Here is a 12,554-nt window from a genome sequence, read left to right on the forward strand (position 1 = left end):
CCCTCGTGGGCTGCAGGGAGAGGGACAGCCCTGACCCCAAGGTGGTTCCCAAAGGCTGGGAGGAGAAACGCTTGGTGTCCCCTGAGAGAGGCAGTGCAGCAGCTGGAGGACCGAAGGCCTGCACTGAGTTTAGGGACAAGTCGGTGCTCGCCCAGGTGACAGCAGTCGGAGGGGCTCCAGGTGGAGCCATGCAGAGGAGCCCGTTTGCAGGTCCAGGCGGCTGACCTTGGCAGACACAGTGCTCAGCGAACACCCACGGGCTCCTCTACATTTTCCTCTGTGGTTGGTTGACCAGATGACCATGTAACCAGATCTCACGGCCATGGGTGTTGCGAGCTGGTGTGTCTCCTCCATTCCTCTGAAATTATGGAATATATATGTACATATATAATCTCTGTCCCCGGTTCCAGTCACAGAACTCCTAAAATCCAGGTAACTTCCCAAGTGGTAAGAACACTTGGAACATCCTTTGTTCTAATATTTGGTCTCTGACTTTGGTTCCTGACACAGATCTCTTAAATCCTGTGGAATTTCTTGGGCGATAGGCATGTCTGCTGTTCTAATGAGGCGACTTTTGGTGGGTTCCTGGGTGGCTTCCAGATGCCGGCTGGTCACGAGAAAGGTCAGGCCATTCTAATCATGCTTAGAATGTTCAGCCCTACCCCTGCATCCTCCGGGAAGGACAGAGAGCTGGAGATGGAGTTAATGATTGATCTTGCCTATATGATAAAGCCTGTATAAAGACTCCCAGAGTGTGGGGTTCTAAGAGCTTCCGGGCTGATGAACACATCTACGTGCAAGAAGGTGGTGCCCCCCGAGTCCACAGGGACAGAAACTCCTGCGCTCGGGACCCTTTTGGACCTTGCCTTATGTGTCTCTTCATCTAGCTGTTCATTCATATCTTCTACTGTCTCTCTCTTTTTTTTTTTTTTTTTGTGGTATGCGGGCCTCTCACTGTTGTGGCCTCTCCCGTTGCGGAGCACAGGCTCCGGACGCGCAGGCTCAGCGGCCATGGCTCACGGGCCCAGCCACTCCGCGGCACGTGGGATCTTCCCGGACCGGGGCACGAACCCGCGTCCCTTGCATCGGCAGGCGGACTCTCAACCACTGCGCCCCCAGGGAAGCCCCTATCTCCTTTATAACAGACCGGCAAATGTTTCCCTGAGTTCTGTGAGCCATTCTAGCAAATGATCAGATCCAAGGAGGGGCTCATGGGAACCTCTGATTTGCAGCCAAGTCGAACAGAAGGTGGGGGTCACCTGGGGACCAACTACAGGTTCTTGGCATCTGAAGTGGAGGCAGTCTTGTGGGACTGAGCCCTTAACCTGTGGGGTCTGATGCTAAACTTCAGGTAGACAGGGTCAGAGCTGAATTGCTGGACACGCAGCTGGTGTCACAGGTTTTCTTGATGTGTGGAAAACCTACATTTCCGGTGTCGGGAGCATTGTGAGTGAGTGGTATCGTGAGAGTGAAGGTGAAACACGCAGGGAATGATTTTCTCCAAGGAAACCCTCCCTTCCCTTCTCCTTGTGTCCTGGAAGCTGTGTGTCACGATGGCCGTGTCACAAGGTGAAGGGATCTGGTATCTCTGACTCATGCTGGGAGGACAGTCCCTCTTTGTTTGAGTGAGAAATAGACTTCTATTGTTTTTAATACTGAGACTTTTAAAATTGAAGTAGAGTTGATTTACAATGTTGTGTTAATTTCTCTTGTACAGCAAAGTGAGTCAGTTATACATCTATATACATTCTTTTTCATATTCTTTTCCATTATGGTTTATCATAGAATATTGAATATAATTCCCTGTGCTATACAGTAGGATCTTGCTGTTTATCCATCCTGTATATAAGAGTTTGCATCTGCTAATCCGAAACTCCCAATCCATCCCTCCCTCACCCGCCTCCCCCTTGGCAACCACAAGTCTGTTCTCTATGTCTGTGAGGCTGTTTCTGTTTTGTAAATAAGTTCATACGTATCATTTTTTTAGATTCCACATGTACGTGATATCATATGGTATTTGTCTCTCTCTGTCTGACTTACTTCACTTAGTATGATAATCTCTAGGTCCATCCATGTTGCTGCAAGTGGCATTATTTCATTCTTCTGTATGGCTGAGTTGTAAATACTGAGATGTTTGAATTTGTCTACTATAGAAGCTGGTGGCTCCTTGTTCTGTCTAATACACTGACCAAGTAGGAAGTGTTTCCAGATGTGATGAAAGGCAGCCTGCTCAGATTTCCCTACTTTTCTAGAGAGTGAGGATTGTCACCTTGGTTTCGTCTATCTGCTTTACTTGTTCAAGCTCCCTTGGTCAGATTGTCTTTAATAAAAGGCTTCTGCTGTTTTTTCAAAAGGCATAAAATAAATGAAATTTTCTAGCATTTATGGCGGGCTTGTGAAGCCCCCAGTGTGCATCTTGCTTCATCCTCCCAGCAGCCCTACGACACAGGTGCTGTTACCAGCCCCATTTTTCAGGTTCAGAAGCTGAGGTGACAGAGGCAGGTGGCTCCCCTGGGCACAGTGGGGGTAGGTGGGGAGCTAGGTTCTCAGCCCTATTCCAACTGACTGCAGAGCCCTCTCTCCTAACGGCTAAGTGACTCCGCTGATCTCATTTATCCTCCACCAATGCTTGAGTCCCCAACAAGTGTCTTCCGTAGTCTCTCTGGTAGAGCCCTCAAACACATTTCTGGTCCATTTTAATTTGCCAGAAAGTTCTTTATCCTGAGGTGAAATCTGAGTCCCAGACCTCCAACAGATGAATCATGAAGCATTCATGTGTCATCGTTCTCCTCTACACCGTATTCTGTATGCACCTTTCTATTTTAAGAAGACAGAGAGTCTGCACAGGAAAAGGGAAGAGCTAAAGGAGAGTTTCCAACCAGCCATCCATTGCAGAGAGAGGCATCACACGACAGAACTGATGAGTATTATGTAGTGCATTTCAAAGTCATTGTGAGGGATGAAGGGTGATGTTCACCATTGGTCTCAGGATCTTGTGCCGTGCTTTATTGCTATTTGAACATCCTGTACATAGAAATTATTTTTCAAATCATCTTTATCATGAACCATAGATAGTATTCTTCGGAATCATCTTTGGGGTTTATAGCAGGTGGCTCTCGCAGAATGTAATATATTTTCTTCCATGTGAATGAGTCAAATGAAGGAGTGGATTCTGCAGCTCTGTCAGTAAAGGTATGATCTTGGGACACTCACTTCCCTTCGCTAGGGCCTTGTAACTGTGCTCTCAGCTTTCAGGACTAATGGGCTGTGGTGTAAGGAATATCTAGGCAGCCTCTGAATTTCAGAGGACCCATGAGGGAATATTTTTTATATTTAATCCCACCTCCACCGCTCCCAAACCCCACCAATAGGGATTCTAATTTAACGTTGCAGCCTTGATCAGAAGGCTCAGATACTTTTCCTCTACTATCTATGCTTTTTAATCAAGATTTCTTGATGACCTGTGTCCGTGTGTTTAATCTCTAGTAGTGAGAAGTTAGGGAGCACAGTTCACAAGACCACCTTCCCTTTGGACACTTGAGTTTGGTAATTCTCTAGAAGGAGTCACAGAACTCATTGAAAGCTGGTATACTCATGGTTACAGTTTATAACAGCAAAAGGGTGTAGATTAAAATCACATAAGTGGAGAAGCACATGGGCAGAGTCCAGGAGGGAGGGCTCCTGACTCGGGCCTTCCAGTCTCCTCTCCCCATGGAGCCATGAACAGTGCTAACTCCTCCCAGCAATTATGTGTGACAGTACGCGGGGCATATTGCCAACCAGGGAAGCTCACCCAGGCCTTGGTGTCCAGAGCCTTTATTGGAGCTCCAGGGTCAACTGTCCGCGTGGCTGACCTCAGTCTCTAAACCTTCTGGAGGTTGAGCTGATACTGCATGACTCAAAAGCCCCCCACCATCAACACATTGCTAGACACTCCGGTGCAGTCCAAAACCCCAGGTCAACAAATGCCCCACTCATTGGTAGGGCATTCCAAAGGCTTAGAAGTTACCCACCAGGGGGTGAGGGCAAAGGTCAGCCCTCCTATTGGTCCATGTTAAAATTCTTACTACATATGCAGAAATGTTTTCTTTTGGATAAGCTTGCAAACACCAGTCTTTTTTTTTTTAAATCTTGTTTTCTGTTTGAGACAAAACAATCAACGGCTTCATCCACAGTAAATGCACTTTGAACGCCTGCTCTTGTGCTTGGAGGATCCTGTGTTAACTGCTGACATATTTTACCTTGCCATACCCCAGCCATGTCTTCTCTATCAGCAGCTCACGGCATTTGTGCTCCAGCAGCACAAATGGATGGAGTTGTGGAAGGGTTACCACCCCTTGACCACAGAGTGCTCAGGGCTCAACCTGGCTTCTGACCAGTACTGTTATTTTGGTCGTGGTTGCCAGTTCCCAGGGTTCTGAAAAGAAGGCATGATGAGATGCAGAACAATGTCAGCAGACTCAAAATCTGCAGTTGATTTTTCACTGTCACTCGATTCCCTTTCACATACCCGTTTTCTCCTTCTCTCCAGGCTCAGAAAATGGGCAACACCCTGGCTCCACAAGGCTAAGACCTCTGCCTGTGCGTGAGGTCTCATTTATCCCACTTTTAGCCCCTTTCTCTCCTCGATTTTTCCCCTTCTCCAAATATGAACAGGTTACTCCTGTCTCTGAGAAACATTTTTATTTGACCTAATTATATCCCAATTTTCTGTTAGAGTTATTTATTTGTTTGTTTATTAGATTAAACACAAGCCAAAGACTTATTTAACTCATGATTGAAGGAGCCAGTGAACTGAGAGAGCTGTTTCAAGGGACTATGGGAGATACAGAAGTATTTATAGGCACAGAAAGAATGCTGGAAGAAGATTACAAAATTCCATACAAATTGGTTAATGTTCTATAGCGGAATAATAACTTTTGGAGTCTTCTGTAAGGTATAAATCATTTGCATCTCTACAGGACAAAATTCTTTGGATAACAATAATTTGTGAGTGATATTAGCAAAATTATTTTGTACCTATTTCTTTTTTTTTTTTTTTTTTTTTTTTTTGCTGTACGCAGGCCTCTCACTGCTGTGGCCTCTCCCGTTGCGGAGCACAGGCTCCAGACGCGTAGGCTCAGCGGACATGGCTCATGGGACCAGCCACTCCGCAGCATGTGGGATCCTCCCGGACCGTGGCACAAACCCGTATCCCCTGCATTGGCAGGCGGACTCTCAACCACTGTGCCACCAGGGAAGCCCTGTACCTATTTCTGTTAAGCCACATACAAAATATCTTTTCTGATCACAATGGAATAAAACTAGAAGTCAATAACAAAATGAAAACTGGAAAATTCACAAATATATGGAAATTAAACAATACTCTCAAACAACCAATGGGTCAAGGAAAAAGTTACAAGTGAAATTAGAAAATATCTTGCAAGAAATGAAAATGGAAACAAAACATAATTATGGGAGGCCAAAACTTATGGGAGGCAGCAAACACAATGCTAAGAGGGAAATCTCTAGCCATTAACACATTTAAAAAGGAAGATCTCAATTCAACAACCTAACTTTACAGTTGAGAAAAAGAAGAAAGAACTAAACCCAAAGCTAACAAAAGGAAGGAAGTAATAAACACTAGAGTGGAGATAAGATAGAGAATAGAAAACAATAGAAAAATCCGTGAAACCAAAAGTTGGTTCTTGAAAAAGATGAACAAAATTGACAAATCTTTTTTTCTATATAAATTTATTTATTTATTTATATTTATTTTTGGCTGTGTTGGGTCTTCATTGCTGTGCACGAGCTTTCTTTTAGTTGCAGTGAGCCGGGGCTACTCTTTGTTGCAGTGTGCGAGCTTCTCATTGTCGCGGCTTTTCTTGTTGTGGAGCACGGGCTCTAGGCACACGGGCTTCCGTAGTTGTGGCATGTGGGCTCAGTAGTTGTGGCTTGCGGGCTCTAGAGCTCAGGCTCATTAGTTGTGGCGCATGGGCTTAGTTGCTCCGCGGCATGTGGAGTCTTCCCAGGCCAGGTCTCGAACCCATGTCCCTTGCACTAGCAGGCAGATTCTTAACAACTGCGCCACCAGGGAAGCCTAAAGTTGACAAATCTTTAGCTAAATCGATTAGGAAGAAAAGAGGAGAGAAGAAAAGTCAAGTTACAAAAGTCAGAAATGAAAGTGGGGCCGTTACTACTTATTTTATAGGAATAAAAAGGATTATAAGAGAGTAGTAGGAACAATTGTATGTCAACAAAGTGAATAGCCTAGGTGAAATTTACAAATTCCTAGAAACACACAACCAACTGAGACTGAATCATGATGAAACAGGACATACAAATAGACCTCTAACTAGTAAGGAGATTATATCAGTAATCAAAAATCTTCCAACACAGAAAAGCCCTGGGTCAGATTGCTTCTCTTGTGAATTCTACCAAACATTTAAAGAGGGGTTAACACCAATCCTTCTCAAGCTGTGCTGAAATATTGAAGAGGATGGAACACTTCCTAACTTGTTCTATGAAACCAGAATTTCTCTGATACCAAAGCCAGACAAAGACATTACAAGAAAAGAAAACTACACACCTTGACTTTTGAATATTATGTAAAAATCCCTAACAAAATACTAGCAAACCAAAATTAGCAGCATGTTAAAAGGATTATACACTGTGACCAAGTGGGATTGTGGGATTTATTCTCAGAATGCAAGGATGGCTCAACACATGAAAATCAATTAATGTAATACGTATTAACAGAACGAAGGAAACAAATTGTGTGATCATCTTAATTGATTCAGAAAAAGATTTTTGACAAAATTCAACACCCTTTTATGATAAAAAGACTCAATAAACTAGTAATGGAAAGAAACTTCCTCAACATAATAAAGGCCATATATGAAAACCTACAGCTAACATATTCAATGGTGAAAGACTGAAAACTTTTTCACTAAGGTCAGGAACAAGAAAAGGATGCCTATTTTTTGTCATTTCTTTTCAGAATAGTGTTGGAAGTTCTAGCCAGAACAATTAAGCAAAATCAATCAATCAATAAATGACATTTAAATTAGAAAGGAAGAAGTAAAATTATCTCTGTTCACAGACGCCATGATCATATATGTAGAAAACCCTAAAGATTACACACAAAAACCTGTCAGAACTAATAAATGAATTCAGCAAAATTGCAGGACATAAAATCAACATACAAAAATCCGTAGCGTTTCTATACAATAATAATGACAATCCAGAAAGGAAATTAAGAAAACAATTCTATTTACAATAGCATCAGAAATAATAAAATTCTTAGGAATAAACTTAATCAAGGTGGCAAAGGACTTGTACACTGAAAATTATAAAACATTGCTTAAAGAAATTAAAGAATACACAAATGAATGGGAAGACATCCTTTGTTCACAGATTGAAAAGACTTAATATTGTAAAGATGCCAATACTACCCAAAGTGATTCACAGATTCAATGCAATCCTTATCAAAATCCCAATGATATTTTTCCAGAAATAGAAAAACTCATCTTAAAATTCAAGGAAGCCTGAACAGCCAAAGCAATCTGACAGAGAAAAACAAAGTTGGAGGACTCACAGTTCTGGATTTCAAAACTTATTGCAAAGCTACAGTAATTTTAATAAGTGTGATACTGGCATAAAGGCATATATATCAGTGGAATAGAATAGACAGGCCCCAAATAAACCCTTTCACGTAAATAAACCTTGGCACAAGGGTCCCAAGACCATTCAATAAGGAAAAGACAGATTTCTCAACAAATGGTGCTGAGAAAACTGGATACCCTCATGCAAAAGAATGAAGTTGTACCCTTACCTTACACCATACACAAAAAATCAACTCAAAATATATCAGAGTTAACTGTAAGAGCTAAAACTATAAAACTCCTAGAAGAAAACGGGAAAGCTTCATAACATTGGCTTTGGCAACAATGTCCTGGCTATGCCACTGAAAGCACAAGCAACAGAAGAAAACATACATAAATTGGACTTCATCAAAATTTAAAATTTTGTGCATCAAAGTACACTATTAACAGAGGGAAAAGACAACCTGCGGATTGGGAGAAAATATTTGCAAACCATATATCTGATAAGGGGTTAATATCCAGAATATATAAAGAATTCCTGCAACTTAACAACGATTAAAACAACCCGATTTAAAAACAGGCAAAATACTTAAATAGACATATCTCCAAATAAGGTATACAAAGGCCAATACGCACATGAAACAACGCTCTGCAGTCTACACTAATGACTGCTAGGGAAATACAAATCAAAACCACTATGCGATGCCACTTCACACCCGTTCGGAGTATCGGCAAGGATGTGGAGAAATTGGAATCCTTGTGCATCGCTGGTGGGATTGTAAAATGGTGAAGATGTTGTATAAAACACAGAATCACTATCTGACCCAGCAATTCCACTTCTGGGTATACACTCAAAAGAATTGAAAGCAGAGACTTGGACAGATATTTGTACACCCATGTTCGCAGCAGCATTAGTCATAATAGGCAATGGGTGATAATAACACAAATGTCTATTGGCGGATGAATGGATGAACAAAATGTGGTCTACAAAACGTGGAATGTTATTAAGCTTTAAAAAGGAAGGAAATTCTAATACATGCTACAAAATTGATGAACTTTCAAGACATGATGCTAATTGATATGTCAGTCACAGAAGGATAAATACCCTGTGGTTCCACTTATGTGAGGTGGAATTTGACTTAGAATAGTCAAAAGTCATAGAGATAGAAAGCAGAACGGTGGTTGCCAGGGGCTGGGGGAGGAGGGAAAGAGGAGTTAGTGTTTGATGTGTATGGAGTTTGAGAAGATGAAAAAGTTCTGGAGATGAGATTCACAGCAATGTGAACGCACTTAATGTCACTACAATTAAAATGGTAAATTTTGGGTTACATATACTTTACCACAATAAACAATTATTTACATTTTTACAAGTTAACACCAATCCTTACACAAGTTAAAAAATTTTAATCAATAACTAAGCGAGGTACATACCACTAGCGCAGGGTTTCCCAACCTTGGCACTACTGATGTTTTGGGCCAGAAGATTAACTGTTGTGGGCATTGTCCTGTGCACTGTAGGGTGTTCAGCAGCATCTCTGCCCTCCTCCCACTAAATGCCACTAGCACCCTTCTCCCCTTGTGACAACCAAAAATGTCTTCAGACATTGCCAGATGCCACATCTCTATTGGTTGGGAACCACTAATAAGGGTTCTGGAAATTCTGACTTAATCTCTGATATTGAATGTTGTCTAAGCAGCATCAGCTTGGAAGTCTATAGCCATAAACTTATTCCTTGAGCTATCGATCGTTAGAAGTTTCTGGTGGAGTCCTTTGCACCAACATCCTTTGGACCATCATTCTCTGCTGTAATCCAACTTCCAGAGTCTGTAGTTTAGAGCAGAGCAAGTCCATACCTCAGAGGACTGATCTCGTTTATGGTGTGCATGAAATATTGACGTGACTGACTTGAGTTCATAAACAGACAGGTGAGACTATTAAGCACCCCACCCTCACAAAGACTATTATTAACCCCAAGTCTTTACTGTATTTCGTGTGGCTGAGAAAGATTCTCATCATCTTCCTATATGCTTAGACCATAAAGCCAGATTCCTAATCATCGCTGCCAGTGGGGAATAAATTATTGGCCACGTGCAAATCAGAACCAGAAACAAACTAGTCTAAGGACCAGAAATAGAACCAAAAATCATGGGACGGGGGTGGAGTGAAGAGAAACAGAGAGTCAAAGAGGTGAATTCTATTACCACTCGGGATTCACTCCAGGCACCAAGAAAATATGTTCCTGGGCTTACCTGGCCTAGGAGGTGCACCTTTTTGGGCAATGACGTTCTGAAAGTTGGATCCACTTGGACTTCACAATGGGATCTCCAAAACTGTCAAAGTCCCAGCTGCGTACGTTGAAGCTCCAGCCCCAATGTGACTGGGTTTAGAGTTAGGGCCTGTGAGGAAGTGATAAGGGTGCCCTAATCTGTCAGGGCTGGTGTCCTTATAAGAAGAGGAAGAGACACCAGAGCTCTCTCTCCACCACGTAAGGACACAGCAAGAAGGCGGCCATCTACAAGCCAGGAAGAGAGCTCTCAGCAGAATCTCATCACGCCAGACCTTGATCTTGAACTTATAAGCTCCAGAACGGTGAGAAGTAAGTTTCCATTGCTTAAGCACTCCATCTATGGTATTTCGTCATGGCAGCCTGAGCAGACTCATACAGTGTAATCCCCCCAAAGTTGTCAGCATGACTTACAAATACAGGAAGAACATGTGTCCAAGATACATTTAGCCCTTCAATGGGGGCCCAGCGTGATGGGCCTGGATTCATCCCCAAGGCCTGGGGTCATCCTGCTGTGCTGCTTTCTAATTAAAAGACCTACCATCTATCGATTGCTTATTAAATGCAGACACAGTTCTAACTACTTCATAAACTGTAATTTTATCTAATCCACACAAGAAGTTGCTGTTAAGCTTATTTTATACCTAAGACCACTGATGCACAAAGAAGTTAAATTACTTGACCAGGGTCATGGAGTTAGTGGCAGAGCCAAGATTCAAACTCATGCAACCTGGCCCCAGTGTCCTGTATACTTACCCCCACACCTCGGTGTCTGCACCCTCTCTTCTCTCTGTCTCAGAGTGCCTGGCTGATTATTCCTCTGTTGAATTCCTTTTGTCTTAATCAATCCCTTCTAGCAACATGAGTGTTAACTCTGGAGCCAGCCATACCTGAGTTCCAGTTCTAGCTCTGTTACTTACTAGCTGTGTAATCTTGGTCAAGTTATTTATTAGATCTAGTCCTCAGTTTCCTCAGCTGTGAAATGGGTGTGATAGTAGATTCTATTTCAAAGAGTTGCTGTGAGAATTAACTGAGACAATGTAAGGAAAATGTCTGATATATAGTGGGCATTTGATGCCAGTTCTATTAGAAAGCTAATCATATATTGTTTTTCTCTTGAATACAGGATAGGGGCTCTTGTTCTGGGGTCCATAAGCCAGCACGGGGAGAGGCTGACAGGCAGGCAAGTGTCTTGTGTGTACCTTTATTTTTTTCTGGGGAGAAAGCCTACAGCTTTTATTATATTCCCAAGAGAGTATGGACCTCCCCGAAAGTTGGGAACCACTGAACTTTGAGTCTGGAGGCTGAGACCGGAGTCCTTCACGTGTCCTGCCCTCAGCACAGCTGGGCCACAGCAGGACCTGGGTCTTTCAGGTCTCCTCCCCTGAGCGCAGCGCTGGGCACACAGAAAGCTTTCAGCAACGAGCCTGGAATTGAATTCCACTGGAATTTAGCAGCTATGTCATGGCCTGGGACAGTGAGGTCCCTGATGTTACCAGCCTGTCCTCATTCCATTCAAAGATGCCCACGGTTAAAAGATTTCTAGCTCACATCTCTGGTCCCATAACAATATTTCAAAGCTGGATATCCCAAATGCTGCATTGGCAAAGGATACTGATTACATCAGTCAAGCTGCACTATGACGTTTACTGCTAGCTGACTACTACACGGGTGGAGGGGATGACTGTGTGTATGGCAAGTCTCTGTTATCCCTCTCGGCCCTGGCTTCACTGGAGTACCTTAAAATAATAGCAGCTATCATGTAAAGAGTAGAAACAAACTATTCATTTTAATTTTTACCCTTCTACTTGGGGTTTGCTATACCCATCCCCAATTCAAAAAGGATTCATACATACATATATACACACACACACACATATATATATTTATCTTTTGAAGTATAGTTGATTTACAATGTTGTGTTAGTTTCAGGTGTGCAGCAAAGTGATTCATTTATGCATACATATATATGTATCTATGTGTCTATATATGTAGGCATAATGAATAGATATACATATATACATATACAGTATTCATGTATATTTAGATATTGATTTCCAATTAAGGTATTAAATATATCTTATGTGTCTTATATATCTATATGAGATCTGTGTAGTTTTATAGTACACATTTCCTGCAAGTCTCATTGAATTAAAAAGTTCACATTTTACATGAATTCTGGAAAATAAATAACAATTTTCAAACATTTAAAAAAGCATTTAAGTCCGCTTCCAAAACATACATGATACAAAAGGATCAAATCCATAAGAGAGGAAATCAGAGGAAAAGAAAAGAATATAAAATAGAATAAAACTGTGGTATGTTAATGTACAAAATTGGGACACAAATTTGGCTCTATACTTTATAGCAGCTGAAGCAAAGAAACAAACAAACAAACAAAAAACCCCCCAGGATTTCCAGTGTCCAAAATGTAAAAAGCTAGTCAGCTTGTCAATAAAAGCCCGAGACGAATTTGTGCCGTGAGTTGTCACAGGGGAAGCGTGGACCAGGTCACCTCCCTTCATGGATCTAACAGTTCCGTCTGCCTGTTTCTGGTCCAGTGCCTCAGGGAAGCTGATGCCCTGACACTAAGTGCAATTCAGAAAAAGCAATTCTGTGAGGCGCCAGAGCAGTACTCTTGAAGTACACTGTTTTCTAGTAAATTGGCTAGAAGGCAAGGGAAAAA

At 42.1% G+C, this 12,554-nt stretch overlaps 1 protein-coding gene across 1 annotated transcript in view; it reads right to left on the bottom strand.

Annotated features, from left to right (window-relative positions):
* Positions 1-5,732: 5,732 nt before the first annotated feature.
* Positions 5,733-12,554, bottom strand: part of RAB4A (RAB4A, member RAS oncogene family) — a 96,929-nt gene continuing 90,107 nt past the window's right edge. The window contains exon 8 of the mRNA XM_073793678.1: positions 5,733-6,100. The gene's annotated coding sequence lies outside the window, so the exon portion shown is untranslated. The remainder of the gene's footprint in view (positions 6,101-12,554) is intronic.

This window comes from Tursiops truncatus, chromosome 16, assembly GCF_011762595.2.
Source record: "Tursiops truncatus isolate mTurTru1 chromosome 16, mTurTru1.mat.Y, whole genome shotgun sequence".
NCBI lineage: Eukaryota > Metazoa > Chordata > Mammalia > Artiodactyla > Delphinidae > Tursiops > Tursiops truncatus.